The sequence below is a fragment of the Vidua chalybeata genome, chromosome 13, assembly GCF_026979565.1.
Source record: "Vidua chalybeata isolate OUT-0048 chromosome 13, bVidCha1 merged haplotype, whole genome shotgun sequence".
Taxonomy (NCBI): Eukaryota; Metazoa; Chordata; class Aves; order Passeriformes; family Viduidae; genus Vidua; species Vidua chalybeata.
The window spans coordinates 1313454-1325607 of NC_071542.1; the positions used below are offsets into that span (position 1 = coordinate 1313454).

General features: G+C 49.4%; 1 protein-coding gene across 4 annotated transcripts in view; it reads left to right on the top strand.

Annotated features, from left to right (window-relative positions):
- HMG20A (high mobility group 20A) overlaps positions 1-12154 on the top strand; it is a 175405-nt gene that overhangs the window by 105177 nt on the left and 58074 nt on the right. The window lies entirely within an intron of this gene.

Genomic DNA, 12154 nt, shown 5'->3' on the forward strand with positions numbered 1-12154 from the left:
TCCGGTCCCTCGGGGCGCTGCGCCACTGCTGAAGGATGGCACAGGGGCAGGATGAAGGGTTGATTGTCCCTCTGTGATGAGGCAGAGCTTTGTCACTGTCACGGAGTGTCCTCCTCAGCTGCCTGGCTGGGGACATTCCAGTGGCTCTGTCGCTGCTTTGCACAGTTGCCTCTGATGACGATTCCAAGGGCACGTTCCCTGTTTGATATGCACTCCGAGTCTGGTGGCACTGGGAATGAGTGAACAATACCTGGGGCTGGGACAGCGCCACTTTAAACATTTTTTTTTTTTAACTTTTTCAGATTCCCGGCCATCTGCTGCCTCACCAGCTGCTCACAGTGCAATGCAAAACTTATCTCCATTCAGGAGCTCAGCCCCTTGAGGAGGGCAAGGGCGATGGGTGCACAGCTGACCTCCTGTGCACTGTCTGCAGGACAGACCCAGAGCCGGTGCCAAACTCCAGAGAGATGGGGGATGAATGCAAGGGAAAGGTGGAAGAACAAACATATGGCTGCATGAACTCTTGTTCACCCCTTCCCAAATCCTGGCCATGGAGATACACTGGCCTGGAGAACTGTGGGAGTGAGTCTGGGGACTGAGAAGACCTCAGGAGGTGGTCCAGTCCCAGATTTGACACCCCTTTAGCCATTATTAGGTAGCCAGGAAGGAGGAAAAGACATTCCCCGAGGGCATGGAGAGGTTCTGGCTCTGGCTGTTGTGCTGCAGTTGCTGTGATGTTGCTTTTGCTTGGGAAGGGAGCCGAGGCCTGTGGCAGCATAACTGGAGGCAGTGGGGAGAAAGCAAGAAAGCAGCAAGTTCTGCTTCAGGGACCCTCAGCAGCCACCAGCAGGTGTAGGGGAACAGAGAAGGACACAGCTACTGGAGATCTGTGGGGCCAGAGGGCCCAAGGAATCCTCCTGCTGGGCAAGTGGCATGCATTATTACATGCTGTCTTTGGAGCACCTAGGTAAGAATTCCCTAATTTCATAAAATCTTGTTTTTATAATCCCCTCGGGATCAAGGTGACTGACCTGGATGCTCTCTGATCCTACCCCTCGATCTCCCCCGTGCCTGCTCCCCAGAAATGGGGGTGATGCTGGAGCAGGCAAGGGAGGAAAAGGCAGGTTGGCCAGTGGAGCCGGGAGGGAGTGACCAGGTTTCCTCCTCCATTTTCAGAGAGCTCCTGTGCTGTGCTGTGCCACTTCAGACCGCTCAGAGCACCCTCCTCCCTCCTCATGCTTTTATGCATTTTCCAATTAAATTTCTTCCACGAGAAGGAGAGAGGCACTCTGAATCCATTAGCATTAGTAATTATGCAAATACTTCAGGGAGTTGACTGCCCATCATTACCTATAATTAATGTTTCTGGTTATGAATGAAGGGTTTGTTACTCTTCTTCACCCCCCTCCCTTTTTGTGCTGGAATGGGGCGGGGTAGAAGCGCGGGGGGGGGGGGGAGGGTGGTGGTGGAGTGTGTGTTGGTGGTGATGATGTTGCTGTATTTAATTTGCATAATCAGGAGGTCTGATTGGGTATGCATGAGGGTAGGGGCGGGGGGACCTTCTCCAGCGTGCACTCAGTTAAGCTGCTGGCAAATCTCGGGAGGAACACGCGGCGTGTGGAGCGCGGGCGAGTGCAGCGCAGTGGCTGCAGCCAGCAGGCTCGGCTTTAGGCTCGGCTTTAGGCTCGGCTTTAGGGAGCAGCACCAGCAGGAGCAGAGGTGCCCTTGGACTGGCGGGGCTCTCTGCTCCTCCTGCCCTTTTGCTTTGCTCGCCTGCTAGAAATGGCGCGGGGATTCTGCAGAGGTTCCTGCCTCTGTTCTTGGGCAGCACGTGGGCACTGAGCTCTGCAGGGCGGCATCAGCGGTACCCGAGACAGCGCCGGGGAATGGGCTTGGCACCGGCAGCAAGAGGCACAGCCCCAGCCTGAGCCCCATCCCCCGAAGCTGTGCACAGACAGCTGGGTCTGAGGCTCTGAGCAGGCGTGCTGGTTCTCAGGGGGGCTGTGGATGCTCTGTGCTTCTGGAAGGCAGGGGCTGAGAGGGGAGGTGTATTGGGATGGACTGAGCTGTCCATGCAGCAGTGGTCAGGACAGACAGGGAAGTGGTAATGTGGTTGCTCAGAGCTGTACCTCTGTCAGACTTTACCTCCCACATCAAACATTACAGAAGTTGGGGGTGGAAATTTCCTCTGTGTGTTCTAGTTACAACAAATGCCTGGGAAACCTCCCTGGAGATTTCCCTGCTTCCTGGTTCACATGAAACAAATGCTTCCTGTCCACTGTAAAACATCTTTCCGTTTTCTGTCACTATCTCTTCACCTTTTGTCTCTTCTATTCCTCTTCTATGTTTCCTTCCCCAGGCAGCCTGACCTTGGTCTCCAGCTCAAGCCTATCTTGTGTCCTTTACCACAATCCCTGGATGTAGGCAGCCCATCACTGGCCTCTCCAGACTCCCATGGTTTTTAAGTGTCAGCTGCTGTGTTCCCTCACTCCTCCACTGAAATGATATCACCCTTGGTTTTGGCTGGAAATAGATATTCAGTGAAGGGGATCTGGAGTGGGGGAACAAAAAAAATTCTGGAAGCAATATATGCTCTTGGGATATAATGCCCTTGGGAGGGCCCTGAAAGTATCCAAGCCAAGGAGAGCACAGATCCTCAAAACAGAGGGAGATGAACCTAAGAGTACCAAGGAGACGAGAAAAGCAGGCCTGCAGCAGAGATCAGATTGACCAGAGAGTCTCTGTCAAAAACCAAAAAGGGGCAGCAATTGCTTAGATGGAGTCTGGGAAATTGTGTCCTCCTACTCTGTAACTATCATCATTTTCTGTCCTGATTGTAATCCATCCTTTGCAATGCAGACACTGGAAATTGGATAGATCTCTCCTGGCATCTCTCTCTTGGGTCACCATGGGCAAGGTGTGAGCTCTTCCCAGCAGTGCAGGAATTTGCAGTATCTCAGCAAAGGTTCCCAGAGCAGGCAAACAGGGAGAAGATCAGTTTGATTTCCTGCCATGCTATCCCCACAGCTTATAGAAATGTGAGACAGAATTCCAACAAAAACTCTACTATTACTTAGAAGAGGTGAGCAGTGGGACACACATAAAAGAAGGAAAAGATCCTGGAAAAATTAATGTGTTCCTGTGTATGTGTTTTTATGTGTGTTTGTTCTTAAAGCAGAAAGAAGTTCTGTGTGTGTATTTTTATGTATAAGCTTTTAAAGGAGCAGAAAAGTGGGAAAAACTTGAAACATTAAACTTCCAAAAATCCCTCAGACTCTTGACAGATGGCATTATGAACTGATACCAGTTTTGCTCTAAAGATTGTCTTTTGGTACAAGAAACTTGAGGCGGTGCTGGATTCTGTTGTTGTCAAGGTTTTGTTTTCTCTGACTGGAAGCTGCTTTGGAGATTTGTAGTTCTGAGGTTTGTGTTGTTCAATATTTTGTAAAGCATTTGTGCACTCGGCCTGCTGCTGCAGAAAACCACTGGGGATGACAGGTAGAAGCACCTGTAAAATCTTCAGTGTACACAAAACCAAGAGCTCTGCTGGCTCAGACAAAGAACTTCTCTTAAGGATGACAAAGGTACCAACACTGATGGGAAAGGTGATCCCTGAAGGATTGGGTGAAATCCCAGAGGCACTTGCCAGGAGTAGAGTGGAGGTCTTCAGGAATTACGTGATGAGCAGCTGCTGTAAAATCATAGCAGCCAGTGTTGGTGCTTCCTTATGTGATAGAGAGGGAGCTTTCCTGCAATGGAATGGGAAGATGCCAGCAGTTCTGCTCTGGTTTTGCTTCCTGTGACATTCATCCCACAAGAATGTGTGACCAGAGCACCAGGACAGTAGTGACCCATGGAAGCAAGGTGGGCCCAGGCTCTTGAGGTGGCCCATTTGCCCAAGCCTGGGTTTGTGCTTCCTGAGGTCAAATCTGCTGATTGTGCTGTGTCCTCAAAGAAGGCACAAGGTGAAGACCTCACTGTCCCCCAGAGCCACTACTGAGGTCAGCTGGGCCTAGAGAAAGGATGAGGGGAACAATTTCCAGAGCAGAAGAGAGACAGTGCTGACAGTGCCTGGAGCACAGCTGAGGGAGGGAAGGGAAAGGACAGCAAGTAGCAGGACAGCCCCAGACTGTGTCCCATCACCCAGAAGGGTGCAGCCATGGCCCAGGGACTATGACCTGCAGGAACAGTGCTCCCAGGACACAGCTGAGCTTGTGCAGGGCGTCAGCCCTGTCACAGGCTGCTCTGTGTGCACTGACGTTCACAGATGAAGTGCTTGACGATGTCACCGTGGGGGAAGGCAAAGAACAAGGTCCCCTCTGAGCTGTGCTCAGCAGTAACTCCACGTGGGTCACGTCACTGCTGCGTGGTGGTGCCATTTGCTGTGTTTCCCCTTGCCATTTGATTCATTTCTGTGGCCCACATGGGTGGTCAGGCTGTGTCTGGGCACAAGGACACACGAGAATACACCATGGGCACACGCTGGCACAGTGCATGATGCACAGACTCTGGAGATTGCTAAAGGCAGAAGTTAAATCCCACATCAAAGCACAGAGCAGCACTGTTCAAAGGCGCCAGCTTCCTTCCCGGGAAAGACAGATTGTCACTTTGATTAAGAGATTTTAACAAGAGACAAAAAAGGAGGAGTGAAAGAATGGAGGAGAGAAAAGAGGGAGTTTTCATTTATACCTTTTTTCCCCTTTGGCTATCCAAATAAGGTTTCAGTTTGATCAAAAAAGGACCCCAATTTAAAATAAGTTTAATGTAACAATGAATTATTTAAAGGAGAAGAAAATACAAGCTGCTGCTTAAAAAAAAAAAATAGAAAAAGCTATTATTGAAATGTCAGAACAAATACCCAGCTTGATCTGCATTAATATGATAAATACTAATATATTCATTTCCCCTGGTGCTTCTGGGCTTGCAGAGGTACATCTGCAGCACGTTGCTTTTGGTAATCAGGTCACAACTTCAAAGGGAGACACGCGAGGTACTGTGGGGGATGTTGTGCAAGCAGCAGTTAGAAACCTCCTGGATCATCCTGTAGACTTGAGGTGCTCTCATCAAGGGTCTCCTGGAAGTTCTGCGCTTGCTGAAGGAAACTGAACATCTTGTCATGTTCTGTGGTGGCCCACCAGTTGTGGGACAGCGCTGGTGTCTGGCTCTCAACTTCAAAGTTGCTGTTTTCCTGTAGACAGCTTATCAAGAGAGGAAAAGAAAATGAGAAAAAAAATGAGAAAAAAAGCAAATGAGCTTCCCAACTTCTATCCCTACAACCAAATTCCCAGCCCCTCTGTGACTGGGAAAGCTGTAGAACACAGCTGTGAATCAACCGCGTCAGCCTGTGCTTCCAGAGCTGCACAGTGAAGTTTTCAGGAACAATTCAGTGGAGCTGATAGTTTGAGCCTTGAAGAAGCTCTATGTCAGCATCTTTGTGTTTTTAGGATCTAGCAAGCTGGGAAGGATGTTTTGGATAGGGACATGCATTATCCTCTACTAGGCATCGTCTCTGCCTAGCCCACCCTTCTCATCTGCTGGAAAAGAAGTTCTGTCGTAATGTGCATCAGGCTTGCTGGTATCAGCACCACCTGTGCCCTTGAAGGAGTAACCTGGAGATCAGACCTCTTTAAGGGGGCCTTTTCCATAGCCAAGGACTAGATTTAGACCAGAGTGATGCACCCAGGTACCAAGAGAAGCCAACAGTTCAGACTTAGGAGAGCTTATTTAGGAGTGATGTGTGAAAGGTGTTGAAGTGTTGTTTCCTAACATTACTGCTGACAGTTGAGTGACAGATTGAGAGTGCAGTTAAATTGAGATGCAAATGAGTTAAACTGGTCTTCTGGTTGGTAGAATAATGACAAAATATTGGAGAGAAACAAAGGAGGGGCAATTTTACATGAGAAGGTTGAAATAGAGAGAAGCTCAGAGGCAGGGAGTGGAGGAGAGGTGTGTTCAGAAAATCACATAATATAGATACCTAATGTGAACCTATCATAGGATGGTTTGGATGGGAGGGACGTTAAAGATCATCCAGTCCAACCCCCGTCCCTCTAGCCCAGGTTGCTCCAAGCCCTGTCCAACTTGGCCTTGGATACTTCCAGGAATGGGGCAGCCACAGCTGCTCTGGGCAGCCTGTCAACATGGCAAGGTGAGTAAAGGTAAAGCCACGAGACATTCAGTTAGATTTTGACCTTCTTCATCGGGATGACTTGTTAAGCATCATTTCAGTTGAGATAGTTCAAATATAATTAATATATTGCTAAGCTGCTGCCACACTGAAGCTGTTATCTGGTGAGACATTGAGCCCCACGTCAAGGAAGGAGTGATTGCATCCAGGGGAATTTAGCTGCTGCTGGAGCCTGGAGTTTCCTGGTAGATAGAAGTGTGCCCAAAGCCCAGACAGGGCTGGTTAGAGGTCTGCAGGAACTGTGCCTGAGAGTCTGTTGTGATAATCTGGGCTCACTTGAGAAGCCCCTCTTCTGTGTGTGTGTGTGTTTCTCCATGAAATGCTCCAGTTTCCAAGGAGCTCTAATGTGCTTTTCCGGGAGATTTTATTCACAAATGCACAGTCTTAGTCTGTCTGCTTCTGTCCCTCTTCCCTCCATTGCCTGCATTTGAATGTATAATATTGGCTTTTGGGCACGAGTGTGCTGTGCCCAATTTACAGACCAGTTCCTCAATTAAAAGATGCATAAGCTTTATTATTTATGCCATTATTTTTCTAATTGTTTTGTTTTCCTAGAGATGCCCCACGGGGTCTACAGTTTGCTGGAAACTCCACCAAAAGCTCCTGGCTTTTGACTTCAGAAGGTTAACTCTCCCAATGGCCATTTTTGATCCATTCACTGGGAAAATGTGATTACTTCTTATTGACATTAAGTATTCCTGCTTGTAGCCAGTGTGGTATTAAAGTAAAATGTTCAGCATTTAACACGATGAATGCAGAGATACGAGGCTAAATGCACTGCATAAAATCTTTATGGGGCTGTAAACAGACGCCCAGAATATTTTCAACTGTTTTGTTGTGAGTCAGGCTGGGGTTCCCTCTCTGCCAGGCAGCCTGCCCCAGGTCCCTTGGGAATCAGCCAAGATGTGTCAACGCAGCCTTGGCTTCCAGAGGGGAAGGGGACTGGGGGACAGAAAATGAACAGGACTGCTTCTGGCGGGTGTTGCACTTGACAAGACTGGCCTTGGCCACACTTGGTGGCTGTTGCTGCATCAGTGCAGATCTGAGGGGTGAATGTAGGCTCTGATTGCTTCAGAGCTGCTTTCTTCAGTCTCAGATAAACAGAGCTCAAGAGAAAATCAGTTCAGAGTGAGTTTTGTCAGCTTCAATAGAGATTCATTCCTGCTGTTGTCAGTCACGGGAGACTGATGGCTGAGATTACTGAGGAAAGCAAGGCCTGTGGGCATTAAAGCAGATAATGTTACTGGAACTCAGGGCTTAAAGATGAGATTTAATCTGGACTGTGGATTTGTACAACATCCCTTCCCCCTTCCAGCTTCTCACTCAGAAGGTCTGGTTTCCATGAGCACACTCAGCTTCCAGTGCTCCATTTGCACTCATCAGCTGTCTGGTCAACACCAGACCTGCTCCTGACCTCCTGTGTGCACTGAACACCGAGGGCAAGGGTAGACCGAGAGCTGGGCTCTTGCCTGACCTTGTTCTTTGCTGGGGTGTGGCATTTGGGCTCTGTCCTCACCCAGGGATAGAAGCTGGGAACTTCTCAGCAAAACAGGCGCCTCCTGCTCCTGGGGAGAGCAGCTGGGCTCCCAGGGAGCCTGTGCCGGGCTTCCCACAGCTCAGCAGCTCTTCTGTGCTGAAACCCCACCAACACCTCATGGTGTTGCAGCACGAGGAACACCAGTCGTGCCTCCCAAAGCACGGCTTGCCAACCTTTGCCTGGGGCAATCCGTCCACCCTTGGGCATCTCGGCAAGTTCTAGGTACGGTTCGTGGTAAGTGAGGAGGCAGAGCTGAGTCACAAGCTCTGAGTATCTTTACTGCTTTAATAAAAGCCTGTGGAAGGTATTTAAATGGCCTCCTGAGGAGCATTCAAAGAGCTAAGTCAAAGGCCGCAATTCCATATTTAATGATACGGAATGAAATTGGTTGTGTTTGTGCTGCAGGGAGCTTCGCACAGCCCTGACCTTCCAGAGCTCCTTTCTGCCATGTGTGAGGCTCAATGACAAACCTGAGAGTTTCTCCCAGGGGCTGATTTATTTTTGATTGTTCCAAAACTGCGTCCTGATATTTGGAGTGGCATATCCCAGGAAAGTTAACATTTTGCAAGCTTTACTCTTGGTTAGAAGTCTGATGTGCCTACTGGGAGCAGCCCTGCCTATCTGCAGTGGAGTGATCAGGACAATTTTACATCTTTGCCCTCCCAGATTGCTTTGGATGCTTCACATTGGGGTTCCCTGCACAGGAAGGGCATCAACTTGTTGGAGTGACTCCACAGGAGGCCTCCACATGATCAGAGGGATGGAGCACCCTCCGTGTGAAAAAGCTGAGAGAATTGGGATTGCTGAGCCTGAAGAAGAGAAGGCTCAGGAGTGACCTAATTGCAGCCATCCATTACCTGAAGGAGCTCCAAGAAACTCAGAAAGGAACTTTGTTACAAGAGCCTGGAGTGACAGGACAAGGAGGAATGGATCGAAACTAAAAGAGAGCAGGTTTAGATTAGATATCAGGAAAAAATTCTTCCCTGTGGGTGTGGTGAGGCATTGGAACAGGCTCCCCAGAGAAGTTGTGGATGTCCCATCCCTTGAAGCGTTCAAGGCTAGGCTGAATGGAGCTCTGAGCAACCTGATCTAGTGAAAAGTGTCCCTGACCATGACAGGGGGTTGGAATTGGATGGTCTTTAAGGTTCCTTCTAACCCAAACCCCCTATGGCAGGGGGTTGGAATTGGATGATCTTAAAGGTCCCTTCCAACCCAAACCATTCTGCAATTCTGCAGTTCCTTGCTACAACGGTTTGTGTCCCGCATCCATCCCACCTCCCTCTTCCCCACTGCCTCCCCCTCCATTTGGTGTCTCTTGCCTCTAACATATGGCCAGAGCATATTCTCAGCGATGCTGACACTTCTGCTTCTTCACTCCAGCAGCCACAAGGAGCTGTGGGACGGGAAATCTGTGTTTAACTCCGCCGTTTGCAGTCAGTCAAGGAAGAGGAGTAATTACAGTGGCTCTAATTGGCCGACTGCAGAGCCCCTGCCCGAGCAGACCTAAATACTCCATGCTTAGGGCAGGGGAGGGATCACTGCCAGGGTCTCTCCTGCTCTTCTTCCAGCAGGCCGAATGCTGCTCATTTAGGAGGCTAACAAGGATGTCAGACTGCTGCCTCGAGGATCTGACCCTTCTACAAAAGAGATGCTGGTCAGCTGAAGTCCGGGAGGTCTCTCCTGAAACTCTTTCAAGGGATCCTGCCAGGACAGGCTCTTGGCAGCTCTGGTGCTGCCTGCTTCTGCCAGGGTTCCCTGCTTTCCCCTTATCCCGCTGCTGCCAGGCTTGAGCATGGTTTTTTTCATTAGCAGTGATGCAGGCAGAGCGGGGCCAATTACTCACTGCTTTATGCTGGCTGGAAAACCCACCCAGGACTGGTAATAGCCATTAAGTGAGGGTGCAGCTTTAACTATGTGCCATTACATTAAGTTTCAAGTTGATCTATGGCCAGAGCAAATTGAATTCCTGCTGCTATCCCGTCTGACATTTGTTACATTACAATGCCTGCTCTTTTGTTTTTGAGTCAATAGCTGCTGCTTTCGAGAAATATGGATTATTAGAATTTATAGCCCGTCCAAAGCGTCTTTTCAAACACTCATATCCTTTTATCATTTCGTTTGTTGTTATTCTGCCCAGCACAGTTTGTATTTCTTCAGGTTTTAGCACCTGGGACTCTTGATACTTGTGCTAAATCAATACTCTTTGTCCTCATTGCTTTAATATACACAACCATTTGTGTGATGCATGAATTGCAGTGGGTTTTCTACCTGCAATAGTCATTTACTCCTCCTGCTCAAGCATTCCTTCCCCTGTCTGCATGCAGGCCGTGTTTTGCAGTAAATATCACACATTTACATTTAAATTCCTTTATATGACGATTTCCAGGTACCTGGCTGCACATGGGAAAGTGAATTTGCTGGCTCCTTATCAGGAGGGGAACGCAGGTTTGACAGTATTCCAGGACCTCCTGCAAAGTGCTGGTGTGCTGAGTTCATAAAAATCCACCTTTTCCTCTTATTCCTTAGATTTAATGCAGTTACACCTTTCCATAAAGCAGATGTGAATACTCTCAAGATCAATAAGAGGGTAAAGGAGGCCTTTTGGACTTCTGTTCAGGTGTCCTCGGGTCAGTAGCAATTGAAGTTGTCACTCATCAGTTGGCAGTTCTGGAGACCCGTGGGAGAGGAATTGCTCTGATTACTGTCCCACAGCCAGGTGTACTGGAATGGAGGCCCCCAGCCTTGGAGTTGGATCCACCCCTGCTGCTCAAAGTGAATTTACAGCAAGAGCAGCACAGCCAGTGCTGTCAGTGCATCTGCTCTGCCCTTCTGTGCTGGTGGAGACGCTCCCGAGGCTGTTCATGGCACCCTTTGGATGTGTGCTGGACACTGCAGCATGTGCTAAGGTACGTGCTAGGTTTGGGTGTTTGGGTTCCACTCATCTGCTGACCCTTCTGGTCTGTTCCACTTTGCTGGCTCTGGGAGTCCAGGATGCGCAAGAGCAGCCAAACTGCACGTTCCCTCTGAATTTTGACTTCTTTTTGTCTATCAGGAAGGACAGGAAACAAACAGGAAAGGTGAAGGAATACAAGATGAGATCAGAGAAAGAGAAGGCTTAGCATGACCACTCAGCATTTCCCACACAAGAAGGAAAACCTTGCCCTCTGGCCATTACCCCTTTCCAGATGTTTCTCTTTTCCTCTGCTCCATATGCTGGCAGCCACACACCCACTTCATCCCCCAGCTCCCTGCCAGCCCTCCCACGAGCTGCCTGTACTTCAAGTCCTTGACTCAAGCTGCTCAACTTTGTGATTCAAGGCCCTGTGCTGCTGCCAGCCCAGCCCAGCCCTGCCACGGCCCCACAGCACCATTCTCCTGCCAGGCTGAGCAGCTCCGGGCTGTGCCTTCCTGCTTGAGAGGTGACAATTTAACTAAGAGCCATTTCCGAGAGTGATGAGTGTGATTTTGAATGTCTCATTGAAACGCAGGGCAAATCCTTCATCCCCAAAGGGAGATGTGTTAAACACTGCTTCAGAATTAATCTGCGGAGCGTGAATCTCCCTTGCAGCAGCGGGGAGAGGCACCACGGTGTCCTCCTTTGTCTCCGTGTTCATGGCAGTCTCCTGGTTTATCTCTGCCACTGCTGCTCTTCGGGGCTCTCCCTCCCCGGTCCTGCCTGTGAAAAATGAGATGTCAGCTCCCTTCAGGGCGTGGATATTCCTCATAATATATTTTCCATGTAAATAAATGGCAGCGATTTGCCTATCACTTACATTAATTGTAGTAGAAACTGGGAGAAGCAGGAGAAGGGGTGACCAGATCCTCTGCTGGACTGACTCCCCACTGCTGCACCCTGCTCCCAGGGGGCTGCAGTTTGGGCAGAGCTGTGCTCTTCTGCATGGAGCATCAGAGCTGCTGTCCTGCAGATCTGTACCAACATCACTGGAAGTGGAACCTAACTGCCCTGGCTCAGGGACGAGGTGAAGCAGCCCAGCATCTGACCCTGATGGATGCGTTCTCTGTGATTCTCAAGTCCTCCCCTCAGTCCCCTGATATTCCCAGTGCAGCCTTTTCCTTCATACGTGGTTTCAGACCTGCAGATGAAGCACCCATGTCGCAGAGCCAGGAGGCAGAGCCCAGCAGGGCTGTCAGAAGGTCCTTCAAAAATCTGTCGGTACAGGTGGCACGTGCCTGCCTGTTCCGTGAAACATAAATGCTCCTGACTATAAAGATTATTTACATTGCCAACCAAAGCTGCCAAACGCTTTTAAAATGCGCTAACGGTGCCTCTCTCTTCCCACTGCACTTGCTGATAAAGGGCCATAAACAAGCTCGACACATTTATAATAACCTTTCTCCCCTCCTCTACCTTGTTCTCTCCTCTTCCTCTCTTGCCTCTCTCCCAGGCTGCATTGGGTAAATTTTTATTC